We start from the raw sequence: 17041 nt of genomic DNA on the forward strand, positions 1-17041 counted from the left end.
GTCGACAACTAAATGACATCTACTATGTTTACACTGTGTATGTTGTTAACTTTTACTGCTCAATGGCATCAGTCAACGCACACGCTTTGTCATGGTTTCCTGTGTCCTTTTAAAGTGATGAATGCTGCCACGACTTTGATGGCAATCAACCAACCTGTGTCATCGTGAATCAATAACACGTATAGAATGCATGTGAACATCAGTCTTTATACCCGTGGCATTATAATCTCACTTCATGTAAAATTACAATTTTTTTTTTCTTTTTCATTTCAACATACGCTACTTACAGCAGTATCCATCAGTTGATCAAAAGTTTCACGTCTATCACTGTCCTTGATTTAATTTTCTGATCTTGTATGAATGTTGACCGTGTTAAAGCACATCACGAAATGCTGTTAAAGCATGTAGTAAATAGCAATTACCTTGACATATGTAAATGCTGACAGATGCTGTTGTCGAGCTGAAATGTCAGAGAAATAAATACATCTTGTGCTGTATCAGTGGTTAATAAATCACAACATAATAAAGCAATCCCCAAATAGTGTCCTAATCTGCTGCTCAGGAACTGCGTGCAGGACAGAGATGGCAATCAGACCTGACTTAAACAAAATTTTTAAGGCCTCACTGCAATTTGTGTCCATGTTTGTCTTTCAGCCTTTACATAAGAACGTCTAACTTGCAAGATATGATAAGAAAGAAAAAAAAACAGTTGATGACTATGCAATTGGCTAATTTTATTCCATAGTGTCTCACAACTGTATTTTGCTGTACTATTTTGTATTATTTCTCTCACTCTTCTTGTTACCTCTTCGGGCTTCAAATTTTTATCACAATGCACTTGTTCAGACACTTGCTTTCTTCCCCAATTCAAGCAGGAATTTTATTTTGGGTATAAATACAGAGGGAACCACAACTGTTTCTGGTTAGCAAATTAGGATTAGAATTACTTTTATTGTGTTTTATCAATTTTGTATACATTATTATTTTGTTATATATGTAATGAATTTCCTCTCAGGGATCAATAAAGATCGATCGATCGGTTCCATATCTAGCTATCTAGCTATCTATGTTGCTTTTAAAATCAGGTATTCAGTAACTTAAGTTACTTTCAAAGTCAAGTAATAAGTAACTAAGTAACATCTTCAAGGTAACTGAGGCAACACTGGTGCTGTCGTGCTCTTATCACCATAATCAGCAGAGAAACGTTCTCATTACAACATTGAACGGGAAGAGCAGTATAGAAAACGACACTAAGAGCCTCAGCATACTGTCCGCCCCTCAGCTGCAAAGTAACATTTGCTGGAGCTCTGTTAGGAACTAAACAAAGACTCGTCTTAGAGTGACAAAGCCAGGCCTTCCCTTGATACCCAGCTCACAATGTTGGCAAGGATCTTATGCCCGGTTGGCATAGCATGGGCAACAGTCTTTTGGACGGAGGAGTTCCTGCACATGCATACTTGGCACACTTATCCACATTCTATGCCGGGCTTGAAGAAAAGCCCCCAGCATACAGCCATGCTGACTGATTCTCCTTGGGTTCATCAGAGAACAAAGAAAAGTGCTCGGAGCCCTCCCAACTTGGCGTCGGTTCAGATGTTACAGAAGCCTCATACGGCATCGCCTTCAGAACACTGACGAGACGTGTGAGACTCCTCAGCTCACTCTTGCGCTCGACCCCGCTGTCCATGATGGCGGTCGCCGAGTTCCTAGGTAGAGCCTGATTGCCACCCAGCATCGAAGGCAAGAAACTGCAATGTGATTGTCACTTTCCCAGGAGCAAGTCTTGCAATCTGGGGACCAAATGCAGATGTAAGGTTTCCAGACCTGAAAGGAAGGCAGCTGCTTTGCTGCGAGGGCTGTGTCCTGCCACACACAAAATGGTTCTCTATCTGCAATCAGACAGAGGAACCAAATGACACAGATTAAAAGCTCTGTCCCCATTTTGACAACTACTCTAAGAAACAATGCATTTAGTTGGCTAACTTCTATAAGCATTCAAAGGTATTTTTTTTACTAGCTGTGACATGAGCAAGAAGATGTTGACATTGACTGTGACTTTATTTTTTGGACCAGTATAAATTAGATGATCAATATTGGCCCTGGTTTGTAAGCACTTTTTTTGTGCCAGGTCACGGCTTTTCAAATGTCACTGCTCAATCACGGAAGGGAATACTTTTTAGGTGACTTTTCATAAGATGCCAAATGTCACTGCTAAACCACGGAAGAGAATACTTTTTAGGTTTCGTGTACCAGGTTTTTGTGTATTTTATGTGCATAAAATATAATATTTGTGTACGTAAACTAATAAAATGGCCACTTATAAGAAGCCTTGAATGAGAAAGCCATCACTGTCACTGATGAAAGCCCTTGCAGGTATTTGACCGGCTTCATTATTGCAATAACAGACGCTATGATTAGGTGAACATAAAGAGTACCAACTTGAATTATATACAGTAAACGTGCATTGAGGCAGGTGCTTTGGAGGTCAAAATGCTCTGTACTCAAACATTAATGCTTAAGCTTCCATGAAATGTGGTTGTACAAACCCTAAGAAATAATAAACGGAATAACTAAGACAAAAAATGTCTTTATGCTATTCTATCTATTCAAAAAAGATATTTCAATCTTTGCAGCCTTCATGCGGCAGTTTTCTCAACATGACTTTCTTCATTTCAGCATATAGATGCTTGAATCCTCTCCACACACAAATTGCAAGCAGATGAAGGGAGAAAGTGGTTAAAAAAAAATAATACAAGGAAACCAGAGGCTGATTTAGCAAGTAGAGGATGCTGTGCTACACCGATGCAGGCAAAACTAAACAAAAGAGTCCGAATGGAGGGCAAAACTTAATTTTCAAGTAAAAAGACAGTTGAGTGTTTTCATATTTAGGCGGTTTAGAGCCGCCTGCAGGCACACACAGAGTTGTTTTCTCCTCTTCACAGATATAATTCGAAAGATACAGAAAATAAATATTAAACCAGCTTGAGACAGAAAATTGAAGATTTCATTAATTTTCACTTTGTCTTGCAAAAGCGTGGAAACTTTTATGCAGTGATGCTCGGAATTACCAAACGAGGGCATAAGCGGTCGACGGCTTCATCACGGACAAACTTCAATTCAATGATCAGAAGAAAAATTAAATAGACCACAGAATATTGTCAAAGAAAAATTGTCAGAATGGGAAAACATAGCAGAAGTAAAACACCCCGGTTTCAAAAGAAAGAGAATGTTTCATTTCTGAAATAATTGCCAAAAATTGCAAGAATTACCATCATCTTCATGTTCTCCATGATGCTGGGAAGTACAGACTGCACTAAAAATGCTTTATTATTTATTGTAGTTTATTAATGTGTCGCATCTCCGCTCCACTCTCGCCCTGCCGGCCAGGTGTCGGACACTTAATATTTGTAGCTATGTGCTTTTAGCTTGACAAATATTGTTAGCTATGTTTTTGTTATCTTTCTTGTATATATTATGTGACCTGTTGAAAAATCTTTATTTTGGGGTGAAGGGGCTTCCGCAAATGTCCTAATTTATATGTCAGCATTTCAAATATGTATGATTAAAGTATGGAGAAATCGGTGGCTGATTTTCCATGTGTGCTGCTGTACTGAGTCATGTAGCATGGAGCGGCATGAGTTTCATACTACAACATGAAAAAAAAAGACTAAATAAAAATGCGGTGCATGGAGAGAGATTGTCACGCAAGCTTAGTTCTTGCAGCTGACTCCTCCACTTCTCTTAACATCGCTCACCAAAGACTACTTTCCCTTGGTAAAGTCTAATTTATTACACAGGGAGCCTTTCCCCCCCCATACAGAAGGTTTGAGAAGGCCAGCGTTGATACGGGATGGCAGCACACTTGATGAAGCCGGCAGAAGTGACATGTTCTCACTGCAGATTTGCCCAAGTTGGCTGCGAGCGAATGGCATATTAGAACTCTTTAATATATGCTAAGCTCTTGCTTTATGAGGGCACTGTTAATGGGTGGGGTCGCTGTAACTGCCTTAAACAAGGGATTAGCCTGTCGCTGATGAGTCGCTGCTGTGTGATGGGATTATTTACATTGCTCTGGTGGCAGGGCGCAGGTGTCAGCGCATATACAAATCCCCTAATAAATTTATGAAACGGGTGGGGGGGCATTGTCAAGTGCGAAGAGTATCGCCCGGAACAATGCTTGTGTCATTTGCAGCCCTGTGAAAAATGGTAATCTGGTTAAATGGCAAAGTGGAGAAAGTTTGGTCTTAACTTTGTCACCGCTGTGATTGGCTGAGCATGAACAATGCACTAACGGAAGCGAGGCTGAGGTAAGTGCATTACAAATTCCTAGGATAAATATACTAATCCAATCCCTGTTCCCATGTTTTTAACCGACCGCTGACTGGTTTAGCATCAACTCCCCTTGGTGGCTGCATACATTAGCATTCTTTTCATATTATCTATTGCATAAGAGGAAGGTGGTTAAAAAAAAGTACAAAACATGCAGGATCATTGCCCTGACTGTTTGAATCGATTAACATACACAAAATTGCTTTGTTGTTTTGCTAAGCCAGTCAATGAAGTTAAGTCAATTTAATATAACATTGGTCATAAAATCAGTATTGTTTTGAGCCTCTATTAATCTGATAAGACTTTTTTGGTGGCTTTAGCTCATCAGAGTGGGTCATTTTCACTACTTTTTGGATCAAAGTTTTGACCCAGCACCGCATAAATAACCCGGTAATAGCTGGGTTAGCTATTTTACCCAATTTTCGTTACTTTTCACCTAGCACTTTTAGTATTGTATGACGGATTTTAGACATTCCACATTTTTGGTGGGAGATTCACTATTTTAATGTTACTATGGGCTTTTATTTATATATAAAAGTTGGATAATCTGTTGCAGCTCTTAAAAAGAGTATTATTAACTTGCTTTGCAGTCATACAAGCCAAGGGGACAGCCACAAAACACTGAGAAAGTGATTATTGTAGCTATAAGACATTTTATTCTAATTCAGCGAGACTGTTTCTCCATTATTCTAATTCAATGAAACAAGAGAGTCACAGTTAAATGGCCTAAATGGGCCTTTTAGAAAGCTCAGCTGAGCAATTCGTTTTTTACAGGTAGCTAGTTCTGTGATTACTCTCACAAGTAGGACAGGCGTGGTAAATTTCTGACTTGCTTTCTGCACACACAAAAAATGCATTGAAAATTGTAACAACTGCAATTTTGCAAATTATTCTAATTCACTGACTGGCACCTGTGCATGTCAATGTCTTCAAGATGAAGATGAAGTTTTCGCAACTATGAGGCATAATTTTCTCGCGTTCAATTGATTGCATCAGATCTACACAATCATTAAAAGAATAAAACACGGATGCTGCGTGTACTAATAAGGCAATTTGTTTGAAAACCTTTTTCCCTACAAGTTTTTTTTTTTCTTTTTGACATTGAATGTATTGGTTTTTTTCTAAATCTCCAATCATTCAGTCCAATTTACATAGAGTAGCAAAAGCAAATTTTGAATAGAAAAGATAAAAAAAATAGCATGAAGACTTCATTAAAAAAAAAAAATGTGCACATGAACGCTTTAAAGATTGCATCAAAAGAAGAGCACCAAATCTTATTTTCAATTTGTGTTATCTGTGGAAATGGTTGCCCTTCTCCACGCTGGTAAAAAGAAATATCAATACCTTCTTGAGGACATTGAGACATGCAGCATGTGAATGTGAGTGAACGTTTCTGACATTTAAAGACAATTGACAAAAAGGTAAAATAAAAACTCATCATCTCGTCTCAGCCCGAGGTTATGTTGAATCTCAACAATGTTGTAGCTGTGAACGAGCAACAAACTCACATACAGAGGTGAAAAGGACGATATGTACGACAATAAATTAGAATAAACATTGGGCGGTTGGACAAAATAGGACAAAATTGTTCATACCTGCAAAGGCGTATTATCACACCTCAAAATTTTAGCTCTTTTAATGATAGTAATTAATAGTTATCTATACATAAATTAGAAGCAACCTAATCAACATTTAAATTTAAACCGAATCACCACCCACCAGATGGTCTAATCTTGGGATGTTTACTTTCTGCTGTCTCCGATACAGACAAATGAATAGGGTTCAATCTTCTCTCATGGCTAAAGGGTGCTGATTTTGGAATCTTTCTTCTTTCATAAGTATTGGGACATATCGGACCAAAGGAAGTGTAATATATAGGGGAAATATAGATGTGATCATCGTAAAAAGAACTTTCTCAAAGTTCTTAAAGTATTGGAAGCACAAGTGTCTCAAATTATTTGTTCAGGGCCACAGGGAAGCACGAGTCTGTCCCACTTTAGGCCACAGGTGGAGTACACCCTGGACCGGTCTCGAATCAATCACAGGCAAAAAGCATTCACACTTGCATTCAGGCTATTGGAGCGTACTTAACATGCATATTGTAAGAATTTGGGGATAAAGACAAGGAAGCCAGAGTAAACCCAGGTAAGCACAGAGGGAACAAGAAAACTCCACAAGGAAGGATAAAGCCAAGGCTAGAATTCAAACTCAGAACCTCTCCTAACTAAACCTTTAAAAGAGAGTACAGTGCTGAGTGATGGGACCTATTAGGACCCTCCTCGTGTATCTTCTGACTTGTATCTTTGCACTTTGTGACCCTTTGACTAATTGATAAATTTTGCCCACCACAAAATGTGCTTTACACATTGTCTCACACCAGGCTCACTTTGCCCTATTACACTGTGACAACCATTCACAATGATAAATGATGACCCGTGAATACGCCACTGAACTAAGTTGTGAAACGATGGCCGCGTCATCTAAAGTGTTGGCACGTGGAAGTTGTAATAGGCAACTCTGCGGGACAAAAAAAATCCACTGCAGGCAAATTAAACAAAGCTACGTTTACATTGCAATTTAATTCTGATTTATTTGCCCATATGAAATCTGAATCTGTTTTTTGTTTTTGCTTTTTTAAACAGTATGAACAGCTCAATCCCGATTAGTTTCAAATCCAACCTGGGGCACTTTAATATGTGGTCCTAGATCGGATACGTATCGGATGTTTTGCAATACTTTTTGCTTGGAAGGGAGACTGACTGTTTTGATGTTGGATCACATTTACTTCTGCAAACACTACATTGCGAGTGATGTCATCTCTTTCTTGTGCACATGAGAGCGCATGGACTGCATACACACGCGCGCACGCACACACATGCACGCATGCACACACACGCGCACACACACACAAAACTAAAATTCTAGCTTGAGCATAAAGAACTGTGAATGTATCCTAAAAGTGCTTTCACACAGTCAATTGCCTTTTAGTTAACACATTGTGTGATTTGGACCAGGGAAAGCAACTACAGGTGTGAAAACAATTATCTTCTTTTACTGTAGCTCTGAATCACTGACTCATGTACTGTAAGCTTAAGTGAATACTGTGATAAAAGTTTTTCTTTAATTGCCTTAGTTTTTCCAGCTACGCATATGTTTCTCATCACCTATTAAAACAAAATGTACAATCAGACATTGTTGAAGTGGGTCAGTTCAAGCACCAGATCGATCATCGCCTTCCACAGGCAGCTATTCGTACGTATCTCTGGTCTCCGAGGACACATCACAGTTGTGTTAAAACACAAACGACATAGTGGTGTAGGCAAAAGCAGAAGCATGGAGGAGGGATGGACCTCCTTTGACCTCGCAGCAGCTTCAAGAATACTTATGCAGGCTGACGTAACCAGTGAAGAGACTCCAAGACAGGACTGCAGTGATACAGACATCTTGAGAGGGCAGCAGAAGGCGACACTTTCAGGAAGTTTTAATAGCCATCCATCGATCAACACTGGAATCTTAAAATACTCAACTTTGTATAGCCTCCCTCAATATAAAAGGTGTACCTAATGGAGTGTCCGAATGACGTCACAGCTCAAACAGCCAATCAGGTGGTGGGGGTGAGGGCGGGTGTGGCACGATTCTTTTGAACAAATCTTTTGAGTGAACCAATTCTAAAGATTCAGTTCACTTAAGAGAACTGGAATGCACATCACTAGTACAAAAAAGTGCATACGGCCATTGGCTGCCAGGTCAAGATAGCCGACTGGTTAATGACATGGGCTCTTAGTCGGTAAGAACATGGTTCGATCCCAGGTGTGCGCATACACCTGAATGTGCTTTTAGAATTGGAACATCGCTTTGTATGCATATGCAAACAAATGCAAGTATTTATGTGTAAATACATATGGTGGACCCACCCCCAAATTGGCGGCGCAAACCAATGGATCACGCCCACTACCTAGTATAGTGGGCGGGGCAGGGTTATGGTTGGAACGCGGCCCCTCGAGGACTGGAGGTCGACACCCCTGGTTTAAGTGAAAAGTGCCACACCCACCCTCACCCCCACTTTCTGATTGGCTGTTTGATCTGTGACGTCACTTGGACAGTCCATTAGGTACACCGCCATTTTCAAGTGTACCTAATAACAGGCCACTTTATTAGGGAAATATCATGGTCAAAGGTCACAGGTGTCAAGCTCTAGTCCTCGGGGCCGCATTCCAACATGTTTTCCAAGATTCCCTCGTTAAGTGCACCTGCGTGAAAAGTTTTAGCTCCTGCAGCACGTGAAAATGACCAAAATCTTTTCACGCAGGTGTGTTTAACGAGGGTAACTTGGAAAACATATTGGAACGCAGCCCCGAGGACTAGAACTTGACACCTGTGACCTTTGACCATGATATTTCCCTAATAAAGTGGCCTGTTATTAGGTACACTTGAGAATGGCGGTGTACCTAATGGAGTGTCCGTGTGATTCCCTCGTTAAGTGCACCTGCGTGAAAGGTTTTAGCTCCTGCAGCACGTGAAAATGACCAAAATCTTTTCACGCAGGTGTGTTAACGAGGGTAACTTGGAAAACATATTGGAACGCGGCCCCGAGGACGAGAGCTTGACACCTGTGACCTTTGACCATGATATTTCCCGAATAAAGTGGCCTGTTATTAGGTACACTTGAGAATGGCGGTGTACCTAATGGAGTGTCCGTGTGATTCCCTCGTTAAGTGCACCTGCGTGAAAAGTTTTAGCTCCTGCAGCACGTGAAAATGACCAAAATCTTTTCACGCAGGTGTGTTAACGAGGGTAACTTGGAAAACATACTGGAACGCGGCCCCGAGGACGAGAGCTTGACACCTGTGACCTTTGACCATGATATTTCCCGAATAAAGTGGCCTGTTATTAGGTACACTTGAGAATGGCGGTGTACCTAATGGAGTGGCCGTGTGATTCCCTCGTTAAGTGCACCTGCGTGAAAAGTTTTAGCTCCTGCAGCACGTGAAAATGACCAAAATCTTTTCACGCAGGTGTGTTAACGAGGGTCACTTGGAAAACATTTTGGAACGCGGCCCCGAGGACTAGAGCTTGACACCTGTGACCTTTGACCATGATATTTCCCTAATAAAGTGGCCTGTTATTAGGTACACTTGAGAATGGCGGTGTACCTAATGGAGTGTCCGTGTGATTCCCTCGTTAAGTGCACCTGCGTGAAAAGTTTTAGCTCCTGCAGCACGTGAAAATGACCAAAATCTTTTCACGCAGGTGTGTTAACGAGGGTAACTTGGAAAACATATTGGAACGCGGCCCCGAGGACTAGAGCTTGGCACCTGTGACCTTTGACCATGATATTTCCCTAATAAAGTGGCCTGTTATTAGGTACACTTGAGAATGGCGGTGTACCTAATGGAGTGTCCGTGTGATTCCCTCGTTAAGTGCACCTGCGTGAAAAGTTTTAGCTCCTGCAGCACGTGAAAATGACCAAATGTTTTCACGCAGGTGTGTTAACGAGGGTAACTTGGAAAACATATTGGAACGCGGCCCCGAGGACTAGAGCTTGACACCTGTGACCTTTGACCATGATATTTCCCTAATAAAGTGGCCTGTTATTAGGTACACTTGAAAATGGCGGTGTACCTAATGGACTGTCCAAGTGACGTCACAGATCAAACAGCCAATCAGAAAGTGGGGGTGAGGGCGGGTGTGGCACTTTTCACTTAAACGAGGGGTGCCAACCTGCAGTCCTTGAGGGGCCGCGTTCCAACCCTAATCCCGTCCCGCCCCATACACTACTGGATTCCACACCGCCCCCTAGGTAGTATACGAGGTAGTGGGCGTGATCCATTGGTTTGCTCCGCCAATTTGGGGGTGGGTCCACCATATGTATTTACACATAAATACTTGCATTTGTTTGCATATGCATACAAAGCGAGGTTCCAATTCTAAAAGCACATTCAGGTGTATGCGCACACCTGGGATCGAACCATGTTCTTACCGAGCAAGAGCCCGTGTCACTAACCAGTCGGCTATTTCGACCTGGTAGCTCGTGGCCGTATGCACTCTTTTGTACTCGTGATGTGCATTCAAGTTTTAAGTGAACTGAATCTTTAGAATCGGTTCACTCAAAAGATGTGTTCAAAAGAATCGTGCCACACCCGCCCTCACCCCCACCTCCTGATTGGCTGTTTGAGCTGTGACGTCATTCGGACACTCCATTAGGTACACCGCCATTTTCAGGTGTACCTAATCACAGGCCACTTCATTAGGGAAAAATCATGGTCAAAGCTTCACGGAAAGTGAAAAGTGCCACACCCGCCCTCACCCCCACTTTCTGATTGGCTGTTTGATCTGTGACGTCACTCAGACACTCTATTAGGTACGGCGCCATTTTCAGGTTCGTTCGCGAAGATTCACGAGTGAGTGACAGACAGCGTTGCTGCTATGCCAGCCGACACACGTTATGCCGACATTGATGCTTTAATTTTGTATTTGTTGGATTGTAGTTGATGGTGTTATTATACCGAATGTGTTTGTGTTTAAATAAAAGGTTGGGGGAAAAAATCCGTTATGCCGACATTTGTTATTTTGGGGGACACCAACTCATATAACAACGTAAAACACATATTGTCATATAAAGCAGTTAACCAAATGTCAGATTTTTATGTTTTAATTGGCGAATGTAAAAACAAGGAATAAAACACCAGACAAGATTTAACATAAATGTTTATTAAAAATAATAATAATAAAACTACATTTCAAACCAGCAATCCAATGTGAAATTGCACTAGATATATTGGATAACAATATTTAGGCGTATATATGCATACACGTTATTTAACAACTACTATAAGTGTTGTTTACCCAAAGAGAAGCATAATCTCCCCATTGTTGCATAACGGCGCATCCCTTCGTGCAATAAAGTTAGCCGTTAGCTTGGAGAAAACGCGCATAAAAGAAGTGGTGTTTCAGTGAGTGGTTCTTTCTTTCCTTGGCAAATCGTAAATCTACATTCTGGCTTACATAGTTCACGCCAGGAGGGAGACGCAACACGTTCACTGACTGATCCGTTGATGCACGTGAAGGCAGTTCACCCATGACTCGTTCGCGAACGGGAAAGTCAGGATTCGTTCCCTCAAAGATCCGTTCTCGCGATGAACTGGAAATGCGAATCACTCACTCACTGACTCGTTCACTCACAGATTCGTTCGTTGGTGAACGGGAAATGCAATTCACGACTCGTTCGTGAACAGGAAGTTACGTCATGTTCTTCTTCGTTTTGTTTTACGGCGAGGTTGCACCAGCTTCAATGGGCATTACCGACACCTACTGGTTGAAGTCATATGAACTGAAAAAAGAACGAATCACTGTAGGAAGTGATTCGTTCACTCTCGTTCACTGAAACGACCCGTTCTTTTGAACAAATCGTTCACTCATGAACCAACACTTTTTTATAGCGCTTTAGCAACATCATAGGCTGCTCAAAGCATTTTAAATAGCCAAATAATAATTTATTTGAAAACGTATCAAGCAGCAGTTTTGTTCTTACGACACAATTGTTTATTTTAGTATGGTCTTTGATTGTGACACAATTCCAGCATTTTTTGTCCATGTTAACCTTTAAAGGGCGTTTTCCATCACTATCAAGTCCAGGCATATGCCTTGATGGTCCTGCCTTGACAGAGGTCCATGCTACACTAGAATACATCCAGTTTCCTTCTAAAGGTACACTCCAAGGAGCGAACCAATCACTAAAGAAGCAGACTTAATATCAGGTTGAATAATATAATAATAATAATAATAATAATAATAATAATAATAATAATAATAATACAAACAAGAGGATGTAAGATAGATAAGTAAGATAGAGGACACGGACACGACGACACGGCAAAAAAAAAAACAAGACTGATAAAAAAAAATTAAAGAAACTATCCATATTTAGATCAACCTTTACTAACTTAGTTATGATACACCTTTAAAAGCTGGGAACAACATCATTCTGCAACAGCTAGGTGAAAAAAACATATTTCGACAGCAGTGGGATGAGTCCATTTGTAAAAGTCGACATGGTTGAATTTAGATTAAGATAAAACAGTGTGAATAAATAAATACTGCGGCTTCTACCATGCGGCAGACACCACGTGCCGCCTAAAATGTGTTTGTTTATTTATAGCTTCTCAGACAGTGTGACTTCCTGTGCAGTGGCACTCTGCGTTGAAGTTGTGATAGAACTGGACTGATTGGGGGCACTGAGAGAGTTTGACAGTGACAGGGTTACATTTTACTTTCACAGTGAAAGTTGAAAACAATCTCTTGTTGATTTGTATTTTTCAATATATTGTCCCAATCGTCAGCACGGTGACACACTGGTTCGTATGTCCACCTCACAGTTATGAGGGTGCAGATTCAATTCCACCTCCGGCCCTCCCTTTGTGGAGTTTGCATGTTCTCCCCGTGCCCGCGTGGGTTTTCTCCGAGCACTCCGATTTCCTCCCACATTCCAAAAACATGCTTGGTAGGCTGATTGAGCACTTGTCATGTTTAAAGTCCAACTTGCCCAACTGTTTAATTTGGATACAGAAGATGAGGACTTTGATGGATTTGCATATTAATATCGATTAACAATGTGAGTACAATACAGTACATGATTAAATAGTAGAATAAAGTACAACCGAACTCACTGTCTTGCTCCCGTGCCGTTTTTATTTTATTTTATTTTTTACTGTAAGTCATGGCATGCATGATGCTATAATGCGGTGCGTCCTATGTGTAGATTAAGTACATAAAAGCCCCCGGAACCGAGTCTTCGCCTTTTAACCCGAAGTGCCTTATGGTGCAGAAACAACGGTAAATGGCCTTTGAAAGTTAATTGTTGACTGTTGCTGTCTTGTTTTTCTTCACTCGATGCCATATCTTAAAACAAAAAATCGAATTACTTTGAACATCAAAATATCAAATGACCCTAACCATTTGAGCAAAGTATTCAACTTAAATTTTTACAACTTGATATTGTGCATTTGTGTAGCATTAAAGTCAGAAGACCTCCAATACTGAAACAGAAGTGTGAGCGATAATAATTTATGCAAAGTGTAAAAACTGACCATATGCGCCACCATAAGAGCATTGGTGAATGTTGAACCTGCTCACTGAGGGAATTTGATTGGCCTTCTGTTGTTAATTTCCAGTTGTTTTTGAGGTGGTGTCAGATGGCACAGATTCTGGCTTCCTGCTGGATAAAATATGTGAGTGTGCATATAAAGATGGTGTTATCATCCAAACCTCGCTTGTAGATCAGAGGAAGCAGCTGGTTGAAGGGGAGGGGAGGCTCCTTGCCTCTCCTGCTGATCTTAATATTGGCTAAGGTAATGCCAGCAATTCTTCAATTGCAAGATTCACCTGTCAAAGTCAGGTAGCCCTACACATACGAATTAGAAAAGGTGCAGTACTGCAGTCAGAAAAAATATACTTCCTATTAGAGGTGTCTAATCCAGTTCCAGAAAGTAGAAACCCTGCCACAGTTTGGCTTTAGCCCCAGATGCTGCTAATCAATTGGCAGGTAAAGCTCCAGGGATCTCCTTTACCTGCCCCTGCCGACGGGAAGCACCTCTGGCTAAAGCCAAACTGTGGCATTGCTTTTACTTTCTCGACCTGGATTTGACAGCTCTGCTTCAATTTCCCGTCCTCCACAGTGCCACCATCAACATCCACGTCTTGAAAGCAAGTCGGACAAACTTTGAAGTCAATTGTCATTAAGATGGTTAAATTCTTAATTTGGAGGAAACTATGCAATTACAATACATAGTTTAGGTAGTATCAAGGTTTTTTTTTTCATGTAAGTCACAATAAACATTTACTGCAGTTAAGATGTTTAAACACTTCTGTAAGTTGCTGTTTTTGCAGTATATGTACGTATCTATTTCCTATACATTAATTTGATATTTTCTAATATTGGCGGGGTTTTTTGCTTTCTCATGTACTACAATCATTTATTACAGTTAAAATGTCCTCAGGACAGTAATTGTATTATTTCTAACATTGGATTTAATATTGTAGTGGGACCACTACAGTGTGGGGTCAATGGATCAAAGTTGAGGGATTTCATTTGGGGCCTCAGGGAGGTCTGGGTCCTCCTCAATTTTCACATAGAAAATATCAAGGGTGATTCCGTTCAAAATCTCGCGGCAAAACACACACACAGGTGGAAGAACTTAAACACAAAATAAAACTTAAACCACTTTTTTTTAAACCATATATTTTAAAACCTAAACCACTCATTTAAGACTGATTGCTCTTTTTATCAGCAACACTGCAGACATTTGCCTTGTCAAAAAGCCGCAAAACCTCCATCTCTGACAAGCTGATTAAATTGTCTTCATGATGTTTTCCTGGAAATGATCTGTCAAAAGGTGAACGTAAGCATATATTCCTCACCTAGTTCCAAATTATGCTAGACCCATCTTTATAGGCCAATAATTGACAATATTCGAGAGTTCTGTGCCAATGGTGGCCTCCAGAATCAAGAGCTAGGCGCATGATTTGAAAGTTATTGGTTTTAACCACTGACACTGCAGTACCTCCCTCCAAGGCGGAAGGGAGCAAGCTGCGTCTCTACCGCCACTTGTCAGAGTGCCCCTGAGCAAGGCAATTATAAAACAAATACTTTGTGCTTGAGCCAGAACCCACCAACAACCAGACATGCATTTTAAACATTCCAAAGTAATGAAGCAGATGAGGCGTAACAAGGTCATTGAAAGCTACATGGCTTGACATGAATAGGACATTTAAAAGAAAAAAAAAGAACTTGACATAAATTAAACATGACAAAATAACAATATTTAAACACTAAATGCACTTACCCATGGTAGAAGAACCAAAGTCATTATCGCTTGAACTAAACTCTTCAGTGTGATCTTGTGATCTCAGGGGTGCAGATTTCCGGACACGCACCGAAACCGGATTGACTCCGCGACTCATCCGTTCCGCTGTCACTGTGAATAAGGCGTGATACTATTTCAGTTAAACGAGTAACGCTCATTCTAATCCAAAGCCTCAATCTGTCTGCTTACACTAGATATTACACTGTTGTGTTTATCTTTTGCTGGGCACTTGAGAATATCGGCAGAGGCAGCAGCCAATGTAACCCCTGAACACATCCTAATTGCTCTGATATTCCTCATACCATTGGCCCTCATTTGTGTGTTAAGGATCAATTTTTCCGAATGCATTGCACTCCACACCTCTTCCCTCGTTTCTAACTTTACTGGTGCAGGAAGAGAGCGAGGGAGTAATAGAGCAAACCCATCTGTTCACCTGTCAGACCTTTTCACCTCACAATTCATGGCATGTCTGTTTGTTGAAGTGCCTTTCCTCCAGCAGCAGATGCCCCCAAGACATGCTGCAGTAGTGGACAATTCTCGTATAGCTGGCAAAAGATGAGCTGTTATGATAGTTTGCTTGGGTACTGTTTGTGGTTGGGTGTGTGGCTGGTCTCCTTGTAGACACAATTAATTTTAAAATAAAACAATCAAGCTGTGACTGACAAATAGACTTCCAGGTTTCATTTAAAAGATCCCACAAAAAATATGGCATACATTAATTACAATACATAATTATCCCCTACTCATCCGACAAGTTGGTAACAAAAAGTCTTCAGCGCTTGGCGTGAAATGTTTTAATTCAATGTGTTTGCGAATTAGACACAATACAATCACTGGGCATTTTGGCCTTGCCCCAAGTGCATCTGCAAATTGAAGCAGCTTTTTTTTAGATGGCACCCTGTTCAACATACGGCTGACAACGCATTGTCTTGCCATTTCTTAAACCCCTTGCTTTTAGCCAACAATGCCATCTAGAGAAGTGTAAAAATACAAGTGGTTCATGAAGCAAATATGGAGATTCAGTTTCCCATCACAAATATGCATTTTGCTGCCACTCTCTGGTCATTCTTGAAGTTGCAATTCAACCCAGCCCCATTGTTTATGGTGTGCAGGGTCTCACGCTCCCATTTGTAAAAGACTGGCAATAGTATACTTTGTCATAGATACTCAAGCGGAAACATCATGACAGTCAATAAAAACAAAGCGAGTAAAAGCAGTGTCTCACAGCCTCGAACAATTGTGGATATCACCAAAAATCCGTCTCGTCACTTATGAAGCTGTGCCTGTCAGGACTGGGAGAATGATGTACGTATTGAAAATAAAACTACAAGAGTAAATGTCACTTGGAACCAACACACAGTAATGAAGATGGCCAAGGACAACGGTGTCTGTCAAGTCTTTATTTTAGTTCAAGAGTGGCTCATTGAAGAGCACCGTGGAGAGCGTGGTGTTTGTCCACTCGATTATCAGACGTCACAATTGTTCTTAGCGCTTATCAGAGCACCTTGACAGTAATTTAGTAATTATTAGTAGACTGAAGCTCTCGGCGGAGGACGGAAGGATGTGTCAGCTGCATTTTGCACTTCCTAGCAAAGGCAATTGGCACAATGTCAAAGCATTATGATAGCACGCAGTATTGATTAATAAGACAATAAAAAATCTTTGTGGCTGGATTGTAAGGTAATGTGGTGACTCACAGTGAAAATCCTCAGTACAGTATTGAATTTTTAATTTTAATAGTACTGGGCCAAGGTTTATTGTGCCATAAGATCCGTGCAAATGCTCACACGTGATCTGACTGAAGCCCTGATTATTTCTTTCACATTCTCATATCAGATTGATAGTATATT

The 17041-nt window shown here is 40.8% G+C and overlaps 1 long non-coding RNA gene across 2 annotated transcripts; it reads right to left on the reverse strand.

The window, feature by feature from the left end:
- Positions 1-713: 713 nt before the first annotated feature.
- LOC119129354 lies at positions 714-15294 on the reverse strand. 2 transcript variants are annotated; one of them, XR_005099174.1, is made up of 3 exons: positions 15171-15294; positions 13416-13543; positions 714-1790 (listed from the first exon to the last, which is right to left on the reverse strand). It is a non-coding gene; the product is annotated as an uncharacterized LOC119129354 (long non-coding RNA). The 2 variants fall into 2 exon arrangements; XR_005099175.1 differs by lacking the exon at positions 714-1790 and adding an exon at positions 1806-1889.
- Between the last annotated feature and the right edge of the window lie 1747 nt (positions 15295-17041).

Source organism: Syngnathus acus, chromosome 10 (assembly GCF_901709675.1).
Source record: "Syngnathus acus chromosome 10, fSynAcu1.2, whole genome shotgun sequence".
In the NCBI taxonomy this organism is placed as follows: Eukaryota; Metazoa; Chordata; class Actinopteri; order Syngnathiformes; family Syngnathidae; genus Syngnathus; species Syngnathus acus.